Source organism: Ambystoma mexicanum, chromosome 1p (assembly GCF_040938575.1).
Source record: "Ambystoma mexicanum isolate Mex_15411 chromosome 1p, UKY_AmexF1_1, whole genome shotgun sequence".
Taxonomy (NCBI): Eukaryota; Metazoa; Chordata; class Amphibia; order Caudata; family Ambystomatidae; genus Ambystoma; species Ambystoma mexicanum.
In genome coordinates this window covers 1,329,289,843-1,329,303,650 of record NC_090921.1, presented here as the reverse complement: position 1 = coordinate 1,329,303,650, position 13,808 = coordinate 1,329,289,843, and the positions used below count along the sequence as shown (strand labels likewise).

The 13,808-nt window shown below is 44.4% G+C and overlaps 1 protein-coding gene across 2 annotated transcripts in view; it reads right to left on the bottom strand.

The window, feature by feature from the left end:
* Positions 1–13,808, bottom strand: part of CCDC106 (coiled-coil domain containing 106) — a 607,047-nt gene that overhangs the window by 427,018 nt on the left and 166,221 nt on the right. For both annotated transcript variants that reach the window (XM_069606800.1, XM_069606791.1), the window contains exon 2: positions 12,679–12,778. The gene's annotated coding sequence lies outside the window, so the exon portion shown is untranslated. The remainder of the gene's footprint in view (positions 1–12,678; positions 12,779–13,808) is intronic.

The following is a 13,808-nucleotide window of genomic DNA, read 5'->3' as shown; positions in this document are numbered from 1 at the left end:
TTAGTTACAGAGCCAGACAGGAGTTGTTCCAACCCTCATGTATCTAACAATAAAGGTTTTGAAACTTGCAACTCTTGTGTCAGTTTCTACTTGTGATACTATGTCTCCCATACAGTGAGTGGGTAATCCCCAAGACAAGTGGAGGTCATTTTGTTGAACCGTCTTGAAGCTTGGAGAAGGGAACCCTCAGGGATTGAAACTTGTACACCATTAGCAACCTTGTGCTTCAGAAACCTGGGTCAACAGGAGGGGCTGGGATGCAGGATGCACCCCCTGCCTGTTGAACGTTGGAGGAACCTGGTGTGAAATATATGTGAGAACGGTCTTGTATGAACTCTGAAATTACAAGGATGGTTTGGTGTTATGAATTCCTGGTACAACATGAGGTGCTGGGATGCACCCACTGCCTGTCGAAAAAAGTTAACTGTGAAGCCAACCTGTGAGGACTGTGACATTTTTGGAGGTAGAAGAACCTCTTCCTTTGGGTCCACCGACCAGCTTGAATCTTGGGGCAGGGAACCCAGGATCTGGTTTTGCCCAGTTGGAAGAGATTCTTCTGAACATTTTGATTTGACCACTTATTTAATTTTGGCTGACATCCTTGCACATTGTAGATTCTAGATGTGAGGGCAAGAATAGGTTTTGGACACAGATGATTTGATTTGGACATCCTGATGCAGACTAACCTTTAGGCAGGGAAGCCCAACCCTAGCATAGGGCAAGTTAGGCCAACCACCAACACTTTTTGTGTTTAAATAACAGTTTATATCCCAAACTGTACACCTGTGTCTGTGTCCACTCAATGATGCCGTCACAGGAGGCAAAGGTGAAGCTCTATTGGTGACTTGGACATATGTAGGCCTGGAACGAAGATCCGGACTGGTCATTGATTCAGACGCCAGCCATCAGGAGCTTGTCATTGTGTCGGACGCCATCCATTTGAGCGGGTCACCTGCTGCTTTCTGATTTCCATGGTAGGGAAATAGACAGCAAACAAATTGGACCTGCTTATCAATTTTCTAGAGTTGTTAGCAGGTTTGTTTGCTATTTGGTCCCTCACCAAAGAAGAAAAAAAAAGTTGTACTCTCCTAAAGAAAAACAATGTATCAGCAGTTTGATACATAGTCATCCAGGAGGAATGAGATCCAAACTGCTAGCAGAACTTGCAAAGGACTCTTGACACTATTGCCTGGAAAATGTTATTTTGTTGACAGTGGAATACACTCCTGGACTGTCCGATGTGGAGGCTGACTGGAGCTCCAGGTACCTCTTAGACAGCCACAACTAGAGGCTTTAGTACCCTTCAGGCAGACTTATTTGCATCCTGATTGAACAATCGACTTCCGCGTTTCTTCAGCTGGAGGCCGTATCCAATCGAGTTCCTTTGGATGTGTTCTTCCAATTTTGAAAAAGAAGGACAAATTAGGCCGTTCCCCCCCACCGCTAGGACTTTGGCAAAGGTCAGAATGGATCATATGGAGTTTGTCTTGCTAGTACCCCATTGGATGGCACAAGTTAGATATCTGGCTCTGCTGGAACTTTCATTGCATTCTCCAAACCAACTACACTGTGAATCAGTTTCTCCTGAGAAATCGCAAGACTCAGCCTCATTCATTAGTGACGGACAGGGCGCTGTGTCACTGTCAGCTTGCAGACTTCAGGAACTGTAGTAAATACCAGGACTTTTGGAGAAGGCAGAGTGTCTTATCAGGGCCAACAGGTCACCATATACACAAAGGTTATAGAACAGCATGGGCTGGACTCTCTAGGCTGGACTACTAATAGCCTCTTTCTCAATCTGCTTTCCGCTACTCTACGCCCTCTGCAACTAATCCAGAACAAGACTGCGAGACTTATCCATGGCCTCAAGCCCACAGACTGTATCTCTCCAGCCCTGAAATTTCTCCACTGGCTCCCGGTGGATGCAAGGATCAAGTTCAAAACCCTTTGCCCTGGCCAGAAGGCTTTCTAGGGCCGAGCCCCACACTACATCCAACACTCTCTTCCTAAATACCTTCCTTCTCGAGCCCTTCACTCAGCTACCTCAAACTCTCCAAGGGTCAGACGCTTCTCCAGGCAGAGAGTGGGGGTAGATCTCTCTCCTCGGCTGGTGCCTCCCTCTGTAACGGCCTCCCTGCCCCTCTCAAACTTGATCCGGACCACCTGAAGTTCCCAGAAGCAGCTCAAAAGTTTCCTCTTCTCCTCTGCTTTCTCCCGCTCCCTCCCCTGCTGACCTACAGGACCGACCTGTCTGCCGTACCGACTGGCTGTTTGGGTACCCTCAGAGTCTCACTGGGTACCATGCTCCCCCTTGATCAGTCACCCCTGCACTGCCTCCGGGCCTTCCACGCACTTAGGGGCGGTAACTGTAGTATATAAAGTCCCTTGCCTTCTTGCACTTACTCTGAGCCGCGCTGTACTGTGCTGCACTTCCATGGAGCTGCGCTGCCCTGTGCTGCACTTACTCAGAGCATTACTGCCCCGTTTCCCCTCCCCTCTCCCTGGCACTTCTCTGCCCCCACATCCCCTTGCTCTTCTCGGTCTTGCACGATCTGAATGACACAAGGCCTAGTAAGATCATTTGTCTTGTCCTACCCCGGTCCTCCTTCCCTTTTCCTGTTGCGCCTAGAAACACTTGTGTACAGGCACGTTATAAATAACATCATATCATGGAGAGCGTGAAGTGGCTGGGGCTTGAAAGAGCAACAATCCAGTGTTAGCCCATTTATTGTCAATCTTGGACTTCTTATCCTCTTTGGTAAAGGAAGGTAAAGCATAGAGGACAATTAATGCGAAGCACTCTGCAATATCAGAAGGGCATGACACAATAGACCAAGTTCCTGCAGGTGAGCATCAGTTAATTTGTAAGATGTGTGACAGGTACCGGACCCTGTCAAAAGGGGATGGTGGCCCATCTCAACCTGGACCAGGTGGCCCAACCAGGGTCTTTACCAGAGCAGACCTGCCCCAGAGGCAGAGTGTGGGAGTTGGGAGGAGGCCAGTCTCTGTCCCCTCTAGATGTGTCTGGCTATGTGAATCAAGTACCACCTTTCCTTGCCCAATACCTGTTCTGCACAAGGCTGGCCAGGTTCTTTTAGGCTGTCCCATAGGACTACATTACCCATAAGGGTTGGCAGTGGAGAAGAGAGTGAGCAACCCAATCAGGAGAGGGCAGGCGAAGAACTGCAGGAGAGCGGAGCGATCCACACACCCAACCAACATTCTAGGCACTCTACCTAACATGGATTGCAAACTTGATTGTACTTTCAGTGTCACCACAGAACAGTCTATATAATACTGGCAATCTGGACACTCAGTTTAATCCAGACACAAACCCTGTAATTGACTATACATTGAATGGGACATTATTTTCAAACAATGGCAGACCCGCATACAAGGGTGTGTAATTTAAAGTCCATTTTGTGTTACTGAATACCTGTAAACCAGCCCCTGGGGAGAAGGAAGCCAGCGCTTGATCTGATGAACCAGCTAAGGGAGAGAACCAATTGAGGGGGAGAGGGAAGATATCAAGTGGCACAGGAACCAGGGCATTGTGGGTTGTTTGGTATAGGTCAAGGGAGAACCAAAAGACCAAGCAGAAGGAGGACAGTGCAGAGAAGCATGCCGCAGGATTGGTGAAAGTGTGTTCAAGGTTAGGAATTGGCTGGTGGGAGAAACTTGTACTTGGTGTGAGAGGTGTGCCAGGGGAGTGGGAAGCCCATCAGAGGGAGAGTAGGAGGTAAATGAGAGTGAATGGGAAGGTAACTGGCAGAGAGAAAGTAGGGTGACTGTGGGAGAAGGTGGGCTGAAATGTAGAATAGTTGGGCGGGATGGGGAATAGTAGTAGGGCAAAGAGGGGAGGCTAGCAGGGCTAGGAGGGACAGTAGTAGTGTGGCAAGGGGAACATTAGTAGTGCTGAGAGGGGAGAGTCAGAGAGCGGAGGACGGTAGGAGTAAGAGAGAACATGAGAGGTGAAGAGCGAGAGACGAAGTAGAGTCGGGGGAAGAAAAGAAAGTAAGTAGAGTAAAAGAAAGGCAGAGGAAGGATATAACTTCAGGGGGAGGAGTACAAGAGCATGCAATGAAAGAACCAAGTGAGACCTTGGTGTTTGGAAGGCACATCTTCTTGTACTATTTTATTGTGGTACCTAGGTTAGGTTTCACCTAGATTATTCATAGAAAGCGTGAGAAAGAAAGTGAATTTGCCTTTACATCATCACGAGCAGCCAGTCAGATGATGGTAACCCCCAGACAGTGGGGGTTACCAATCTCTAGCGATCATCCTGTGCTTTAGGGATGCCCTGGCAAGGGAGAGAAATGCCTGGAGAGACGACAGAGAGGGACACCCCATAGTGAGCCAATACTCAATACTTCAATAAAAAACATTTAATTGTATTTAGGAGTCGGCCTGTTCTTGAGGTAATCTGTGACCAATGTTAATGGGTGTCTTTATTTATTGTATTTTATTGATAATTTGTAAGGCGCTTTATACAACAGAAATGTGTTTCAAAGTGCCACAACGCAAAATGGGAAGAGAACTGGGGAAATAATAACAGTGGCAAGAAAACAAATATACAGTTGTGGTCCTACTAGGCCTTGTGGCATTCGGCCATGCAAGTGCATTGAGGAGAAGTGCAGGGGAGGGGGGCCGAAAGGGGGAACAGAGGAGTGGACAAGTGCTGGAGGAGGGCCCAAGAGGGAAGTGCTAAGGGGAGCCAGGAGGAGCACCTCAGGCTAAGTGCTGGTATAGCCAGCTCTCAAGGGTGGTACGTGGAGCCACCAAGCTGGTAATGAATGGGAGGAAGGACTCGAGATCCTGTGAAGTTCATGAGGATCAGGCCACCGGTCACAGCAGCAGTGGGGTGATTAGCAAGTAAGGGAAAGAGGTAGAGAAGAGCAGAGTTTGAGTAGTTTCCAGAACTTAAGGAGGTCTGGTTCAAATCTGAGAGTGCCAGGGAAGCTGTTACAAAGGGAGGTACCAGCCGCTGTGAGTGATCTGCACCCACTCTCTGCTTAGTGAAACATTTGACAGTCTGAGAGTAGGGCTGTAGCAGGGGAGTATTTAGGGAGGGAAAGTTGGAGATAGCATGGTCCCAGGCCCCAGAAGGCCTTGTGGATGATGCAGAGGGTCTTGAATTTGATCCTTGCAGCGCCGGGAGCCAGTGGTGAGATTTTACGGCCGGAGAGATACGGTCCCTGGGCTTGAGGCCAAGGATAAGTCTTGCAGCCTTATTCTGAATTTGCTGAAGTGGGCGAAGCGGGGGTAATGCCACCAGCACCGCGTTATTCAAGACAGTAGACTGCAAATATAATCCTGAGGTTCCGGATTTATTCACAGGTCAACAAAAACCCTGTCCAGAATGTGTTCTTATAAATCAACAACCTTGTTGTGCTTGGTAGCCTTTTGAAGGTTGTTTGATGTTCGAGTCTAGATCTTGCAGGCTGAGTTCATTCTCCTGATTCTTCTTTTCCAGATGTAGAATATAATACCAAGTGTAACTCTAAAGTGGCGTCCATCCAATTTTCTAGATCACCATAAATTGGTGTAGTTTGTTGTCTGAAGGCTTACAAAGTTGATAAACCCCCATGAGCGGTTATCTTCTTCAGAGTTAGCGCACTGGGAATACTGGCTACTGCCGCAAGCGGGGGTGGACATTACCAATTACAGAGCACATTCTACACAAGCCATGTAATCCAAAGCATTTCAGGTGGACATTTGGTTAGAAGTTATCATGAAAGTAGCAGATTTGTTTGATCAGTCAATCTTTAAGGACATCTATGTGAGACCAATAGATCAGCTGGCGTCGTTGGTAGCGAGCAACCTTTGCACAGAAATAAGATTTTCCAGAATAACTTACAGGAATATCTTGATTCTATTAAAGACACAGAGGCTAGCATTATTGCACCCTATTTTAACAAACTGTATTATGCTTTGTACCTATAACTGATTGCGTGAGCTGTGGATGCTTAAGGGATGATATCTGTGGCTATATGTGGATCTGTACCCAATACAATTTGAAATCTGCTAGAATACAATGTTGTTCATCATGACAGGCCAGTCAAATCTTGTTATATAGGGGCCATAAGAATTATCGATTGCTTGCTTAGCCCGCTTTTGTGTTTCTTTGTCACATCTGCAGGTTCGGATGTAAAGACTACATACAGGTTGGAAGTTAATCGATCCAACACTGGAGTTTCCACAGTTGAAGAGCCAGTTCCAATATGGTGGAGCGAAGCCATGCAGTTAAAGAAAAAGGATGAGAGACAAAGTGCTGCGGCTGATGGAGAGGCTGATTGGTTAACGTGGCCACATGTCTTGTTGGCTGTGGAACTACAAGTTTACTCGGTATTGATGGGAAAAATAGTTTGTTTACTGTTGTTATAGATTAACTTTTCAAAACTTGAGCTGTTGATTTCCAACAAACAAAGAGAAGCATAATACTCACATATATGTGTCTTTGAATCAAGACTTCCCTTTAAGTTATTCTGTAACATCTTCATTATTCCTGGAACAAATGGAGTAAGCAGGCTTGCTCTCTTGTCTCCAGATGGAAAAAGAGAACATCAGACTCTTGGATTCTTCAAAAATGAAAAGGTAACAGGAACTCAATCGACTTTCCTCCTTTACAATTATTTCTGCCATGCTTCTTTCTTCTGTCCAAGCAAAAACAGAGATTAGAATACAGAGATTCATAATTGTAATTGGTTATTTATAACGCGCTTAATACCCAGAGGTTTCCAATCGCGGATCCGGGGATCGAACTTGTGTTGCTCCATGTCGTCTCGCTTCCAAGACGAGCGCGTTGCTCCTGAGCGATCCTCCCAAGACAATCCAATTGTTAAAAGAGCAGTGATCACAGCAATCAATTTAACATCTCTTTTACCTAGTATTATTTTCCAGCTTTCAAAGACAAATGGTCTAATCCAGTAATCAATCTCAATGCCTTTGTGACAAATGAAAGATTTCATCAAGCTGAGACGGTTCTTTTGGCATGCTGTTCACAAGGTTGGAGGTCATATAATATTATATGATGCACCCCATGTCACTGTGGCTGCTTTAGAAGTCATGGAGGAAGAGGTATGGACATCAAAATCAAGCATCAAAGTATCTGTGTGCAGAGCTGGGAATCCGCAACAACTTATGAAGAGAGGGAAAAACAGAGGCAAGCAATCCTTTCTACTTTAGACCCAATGAACAATTGAGGAATGAGATGGAGACCTCCAGGCCCACCAAAAGTCTTGACACTGACCCGCTGGAGACTGAAGTTGATGATCAAGTAACCCCTGCAAAATGACTAACACTGCTGTAGAGATCAGAATAGAAATTGGATAAGCAGGAGTTAACCACCTCCTGGGTATCCAGCCTTAACCAGCGACCAGGAGCAATCATTGATAAACGAGGAGCTAGTAATGGTGTTCCGCAAATCTAACTCCCATATAAGACACAAACATATAATTTTGGCAATTTGCTTAACCTTTATTTATAGATTGTCAAAGACTCACATAGTTAATTTCACATAGGTATGTTTGTTCAGAATCAGTTGGCATGGGGACCCAAAAGTAGCTCATGGTAGATGTTGGTGTCAAGCTAACCAGGTTCTTCTAGGCTACAAGCAGGAGCAAATTCGCTGAGCTCCCCTCAATTTCAAACCATGCCACTGACAAACGAGATCCGAGCAGTCAGGGGAAATTGCAATCGCTAGTACAAGACCCCACATTATCAAGTAATAGGATCTGACCAGAGGAGCGACAGGCATAAATAGAAAGACCAGTTGAGAATAAAACACTGCATAGTAGGACACTGGCTCTAAGCTCCAGCAGTGAACTAAAACAAACCAATACTGTCAATGCTACAGAGTGCAATAACATTTCCTTAGCAAACTGAAAGAGCCTACTGCTGAGAAAACACTGCATACAGGTGTATTGACTCTCTGCTCCCTATGTAAGCTGAAAGAAACATATTGATAAAGCGCTGCAGATTAATAGAAGGGCCAACCCCCTGAGGGAACTGAGGGAATCACTTGTTGAGAAACATCTGTAGAGATATGGAATCCAGATACCCAGCACAAACTCATGTTAATTATTGAACAAATGTTGCATGCTGGGGTACTGAATCTAAATTCTGCGAACCAACAGAGAAAGCCAAGCCTGACAATCTACCCACTTGAGAAGGTAAAGTGTTGTTCAAACTTTACTTATTTTTGTCAGTCATTCCTTTACTCCTAGGATGCCATACTCTGAACAATTCTGTGGTGTACCATCACTCCAAACTGAAAGGTAGTCTTTCCAATGGATTGAGTGGCAAAATGGGACTTTAAAGATTCATATCCAGACATTCTCATCTGCCCGCCCAATCACGAATACCTCCAGTTTCAGTGGTAGGAGAACATCAGTGAGTTTACCAAGCTTTAAATTGTACTGTCATCCAAGCATAATCATTGTCATGCATAAAAAGTCTCCCACTCCAGCCCATAAAACAAGACAATATTAACTTTCCTGCAGTACTGATCAACATCCCGGAGAATGTTTTACCCTTGTTTCCCATAATAACCAGATTTCTTCTTCTAGTTCACAGAGAGGTGCCAACCTTTTAGTCACACCATTTCGGTCCTCCCAAATGATGTTTCCATTCCTGCTGTAGTTGTTGGCAGGCCTTTCTGGACTTCTACTAGTTTTCCATCTATGCCTAACAGACCCGCTAGAGAATATACACAACTTTATCCTTGAAGGATAATAAAAATTGGTGGGTTGGAAGATTTTAGGCCTCAAGTAAGAAACTCTCCAGAGTGAGATTTTTCCAATCTATTTAAGGATCTGAATGGACACTCTGCGTGCAGAAAGACACACATTAATGCAATTTCACCACTGAAGTAGAACACTTCTGGGTATACCTGTTTATAGAGGAGGTCAAAGCATATAAGGCAGTTAATAGTTTTAGATCAGCCATCTCATCGGGCATATTTAAGTAAAAGTTGAAATGATTGGTAAATATGCTTTGGTAGAACAAACTTTACATTCCATCAAATTACATTTCCCACCCAGACTGATATTTTATATTAAAGGATGGTTAGGATAGTTTTTCACCTGTTTAGGTCCAGCCCCAAAAATGACCTTTCCTTAAAGCAACTGTTTTCAAAGTTGATTAGGTTCTATGATGTTTCTCTGCAGGTTGTTTTGCTCGAAACCCAGTTCGCATAATCAGAGTTCAGCGCTGTGGGGAAAGCATTTTCCTTGTGTCCTTCCTCCCTACCCTCCTCCTCGACGGGGGATGCCCCCACTACCCCCATTTCCTCTGCCCTCCTCCCCCACTACTTAACCTTAATTTTGCAGGTGACACCCCCACCACCCCTGGCCCACCTCCATCCCCTTCCTGTTCTCTTTCCTCCCCACCCTCCTTCGTCCATCACACTGCACATACATACACTCACACATGCACGCACACAGACACAAAATTAACCCCAGTTCCCCTCCTTATCTTGCTGACCTGTCTCCCTCCACTTCTGCTTATGCGTGGCAATCGACGGGAAGCAAACTAACCGGATACCGCGAACTGCGCAGTAATGGAGGAACAGTGAGTTCGATGCAAGCAAATCAGCACGTACAGTTGACTATTCTTTGTGTAACACCCTGTGCCACTTTGCTTAGCATCTATCAGAAGGGTTTCTAATTTTAAAGCTTTAGATTACAACATTAGCACGGTTTTCCCTCGAGGTTCGAAATATTTGTTACATGGCAAAATAAATGTATGTCTAGCACTATTTACTATCTCTCATTCGCAGATGAAGAAAATATGCATAATTAAGATTGGCTTATGAATGAAATCTACAGCTTTCAAACCATCTTCAGTTTCTTAGCTCTTAATGTCATACAGGAAATCTCAACTCCCTATGTCATTTTCTACCACATACATTGGGAGCTTTCAGGGATGAGAAGCAGAAAATGATGTTACCTCCATCTGGTGATTTCACCCAGGGAGTTATTGGGTCTGCATCCTTTACCCTTAGCAGTAGAACTGAAGTCAATACGAGGCTGGAAAATGGTCTCATCAGGCAACATTTAAAACATCCCATCATAAATGTATTCAACATACTGTGTGCAACACTGATGCAGAACAGATGCATTAAACGTGCATAATAACAATGTAGAGGAGGTACCAAGCACGATTCGCACTCCAACTGCCCATTTTGAAGTACCAAGAACGTTCACGCCGAAATATGGGACGTATGATGAACAAATAAACCAGCAGAGAGCCGCAGCGGGGCTCTGTCCAGTACCTATCAGAATAACAGCACCTGTTGAAGTACCAACACCTAAGAAAACCTGGACAGTGAGGTACCCATTGAAAAAACTATACTGACAAATGAGACAGAATGACGATTGTCAAAATGCAGCACCTGAAGAAGCCAATGAGATACTAAAAGTCGACGAATGGTGACATCACAAGAACCCGAACTGACTCACATATAGAAGATATGACGACCTGAGAATGATGAAAAAAGACGAAACAACATGGATAAGTGACATCCCGAGCCTAAAGTGAAATGATTGATGTCAAAAGGTCAGAAACGTATGCCATAAGCGTTATGAAGATATTCAGCCAGTTTAAACGTGTACATATGCACAGTAACTGCAAAAAGCACAGAAAATTGTGCGGCTTGCTTATGCTTAATAGTTAGATAGATTGTGGCAAGCGCCACCTATACATATCTACTCAAAAGGAGCACTTTATAGAAGTATACTTCCACTATGCACAAGAGCAGAATCGACCAAAGGTTACTAAAGGTCTCAAGAGGAGAGCTTCGCAGCAAGCAAATCGAGAATTAAAGACAGAGAGAAACTCAGACGAAGACAACCATGCCAAGAAGCCAAGGTCGTATCAACTGAAATAGACCCACAGTGGATACAATTAATGAGGAGAAGAACAGTGTATCCTGCGCAGAAAGGTCAAGATAAGCCGCAGCTGGCAGATGACTGGCAGAATTAAATCAAATACACGAAATTGCATGGAGAATAAGACAATTTTACGGTGTCAAAATCACGTGATAGAGCAAGCAGAAGGGATGAAACTTTCACACCTACGCATGGACTCCTGCCATGTCCAGACGCCTTAACTTTCCCAGACCAAGAAGCAGACTCAGGCCAAAATACAAAGAAATAATTGACACATGACCACTGAAGTGATGATTGTTGCAATAATTGGAGGGAGACTGGGGGTGCAGACAATCTACCTGCACCTGGCTGGCCATTCTGCATGCTGCAAAGCAAGTGGAAATGTATGAGTGGGGTTGATGCCAACCCAATCATAGTGGAAACAAGTAATCTAGGGTCCTATAGTTAAGTAGAACCAATGGGACGTCATACTTCTAGTGACATCTACAGTAGCCATCTTGAAGGAAGGGCTTAGATGCCCCACCTGACACTATTTATCCAATCCCCTCACTTTGCTACCATGTACAGATATATTACCTATATTAAAGTTAACTTCCGAGAACCAATCAAGTTTCATGCTAAGTTTTGAGAAATTAAACATCAGTGATAACGATTTTTTGGTGTAAATGATGTGTTTTTTATGAAATTAAGTGGAGTTGAAGCGAGAAGGAATATCGATCGATTGCGGCTATTCATAAACTCCCCATTTTTTGTACTCGTCATTAAACGGACTCCCTTTGCCAAACTATCGAGTTGTCATTATTGATTTGATGCGAGAGTATTAATCTGCATCCACATCCATCTCGAGGGTGCTGCTACTCATCTTAAAGTGCTGTTTGGGAAACCCCCAGTCCGATGGGCCGGCTGGGGTCCCTACTGCACAACAATGTCTAATACCCATCACCAATCAGTCTGAAAAAGTCATTTCTATCAAAGACACAGGTGAGTATTATGCCACACACTCACTCTTTATGATTTGTTTCAATTTACAATGGTTGAGAAGAATAATGCAGACCATCTCTCAATATGGTGGTTCTTGATGACAGAGCAAATCGCTTTTCTAGTTTGGAAAATATTGTTGATTCCTACTGGATTATGAACGCTTCAGAAGAAAAAGAGGCACTAAGGGGCAGTCGTATTATTCTGCATGTGACCTAGCGATTGGTGGTTCAGGGCCCAAAACGGAACCCAACAGGCAAGTTGGTTTTATTTTTCTCATGTTAAAAGCCTTTACATATTCTTTAGAAAAAATATCAATTGCTACTGGATTGTAGACATAGAAAATATATAATACCTGCATCTGTGCCTTTAATATAATGCAAATTTCCTGCCTCATTAATGAGGGGGATTGGAAATAAAACATGAAACAAACTTGGAGCTTGCTCCTCAGTAGCATTGCAGTGAGTCAATTTACCACATTTTTTACCTCCAAGAAAAGTTTGATTTCCCAGCAGAATATTTTTAGTTTTGCACTTTATAAACTCATGATATGCGCTTGGCCAATATTACAATTTGCTGAGTACAATACGTATGAGCCAAACCGAAGAAAACAAATCCAGAAAGCAAAACACAGAGGGCAGGCATTATATGATCTATGACTGGTGCAGCACAAAGCGACAAATTCTCCATAAATTATCAGCATAACTTACCCTTAATGAAACCCAAATGCCAATAATCTTGACATGACACGCAGGTAGTCCTTTACCCTCTCTTGCAAATAAAGTTAGCAAGTGCTAACAGAGGAACCTACCTGCCAGCCCCTGGAAATGTAGGAGTCGCCAGGGGAACGGGATATTTGCCTGCCGCTGCAGGACTCTCTGACCTCCACTAGAATTGGATGTGTCACTCACCTGCAATGAGTCAACCACAAAATGCAAAGAGGTTAGATCGGGACAAGGGGCAGCTACCACTTAATTCCAACTCTAAATGTTCCTCGTCAGTCATTCTCTTTGAGCGCACTAACTATGCTTAGGTTAGGTGCACTTTGGACATGGTTTATCATAGCTTTTTAAATACAATCAGATTAGGTGTTCTGCATTCCTTTCTCTGCATGGTTTCCTGCAGCTTCATGTCCAACATTTGCTTTTCCCAATCTGCATGCCCATTTCCTTGCCTGTACACATTTCCAACATTCAAGGGCTGTGGCTCTCTGAGATTACCCTGAGGCGCCATTAAATTCATCAGCCATTCTTCATATGGACAATTATCGTTTCCATTTTCCTCCTCGCCCAACCGCCTTTCATAGCTTTGTATGCTTGTTGCTTTTTGTGGTTCCTTAAGGTTCCCTGAATGTAACTTCGCTCAATTCTTTCAACTTGTACAACTTCCTTTTAAAGAAGTGGTAGTGGTCACCAGAATTTTCCTTTTAAAGAAGTGGCAGTGGTCACCAGAATTTTACATTTTTTCCCAGGGCATTAAGAATCTCTGGGCCAAGATCCCGGAATTGATGAGAGCTATAGTCCTGACCCTGTGCGAGTAGCGAACCTCCAGCTGAATTAAGAAACCTTCCTGTGAATACGGAACATGCTAGAAATAGTGAGGCACCTATCAAATATCTTGCCAACACTTGAAACCTAGGTGGGGACCATTAAATCCTATCCCCCATGGGCCCTATCGGAATGAGAATACCTACCAGCTTTTGTTACCCCCAGGCACCACTAAGGTAAGAACAGAACCACCAAGATCTTACCCAGGAAGCTGCTCAGGTGTTGCCCTGTGCTTCCAGAGTGAAGAGAAAAATCAGACCTACACCAAGTATCAGTACTCAGCCAAGACAAATGACACTAGACAAGGTGAGAACTTCGCCCGAGGCACTCCGAAAGAGACTGAGTGCCTTGCTAACTACTGTTCTGGGGGGGCCACATCTGGGATGGGCATAGG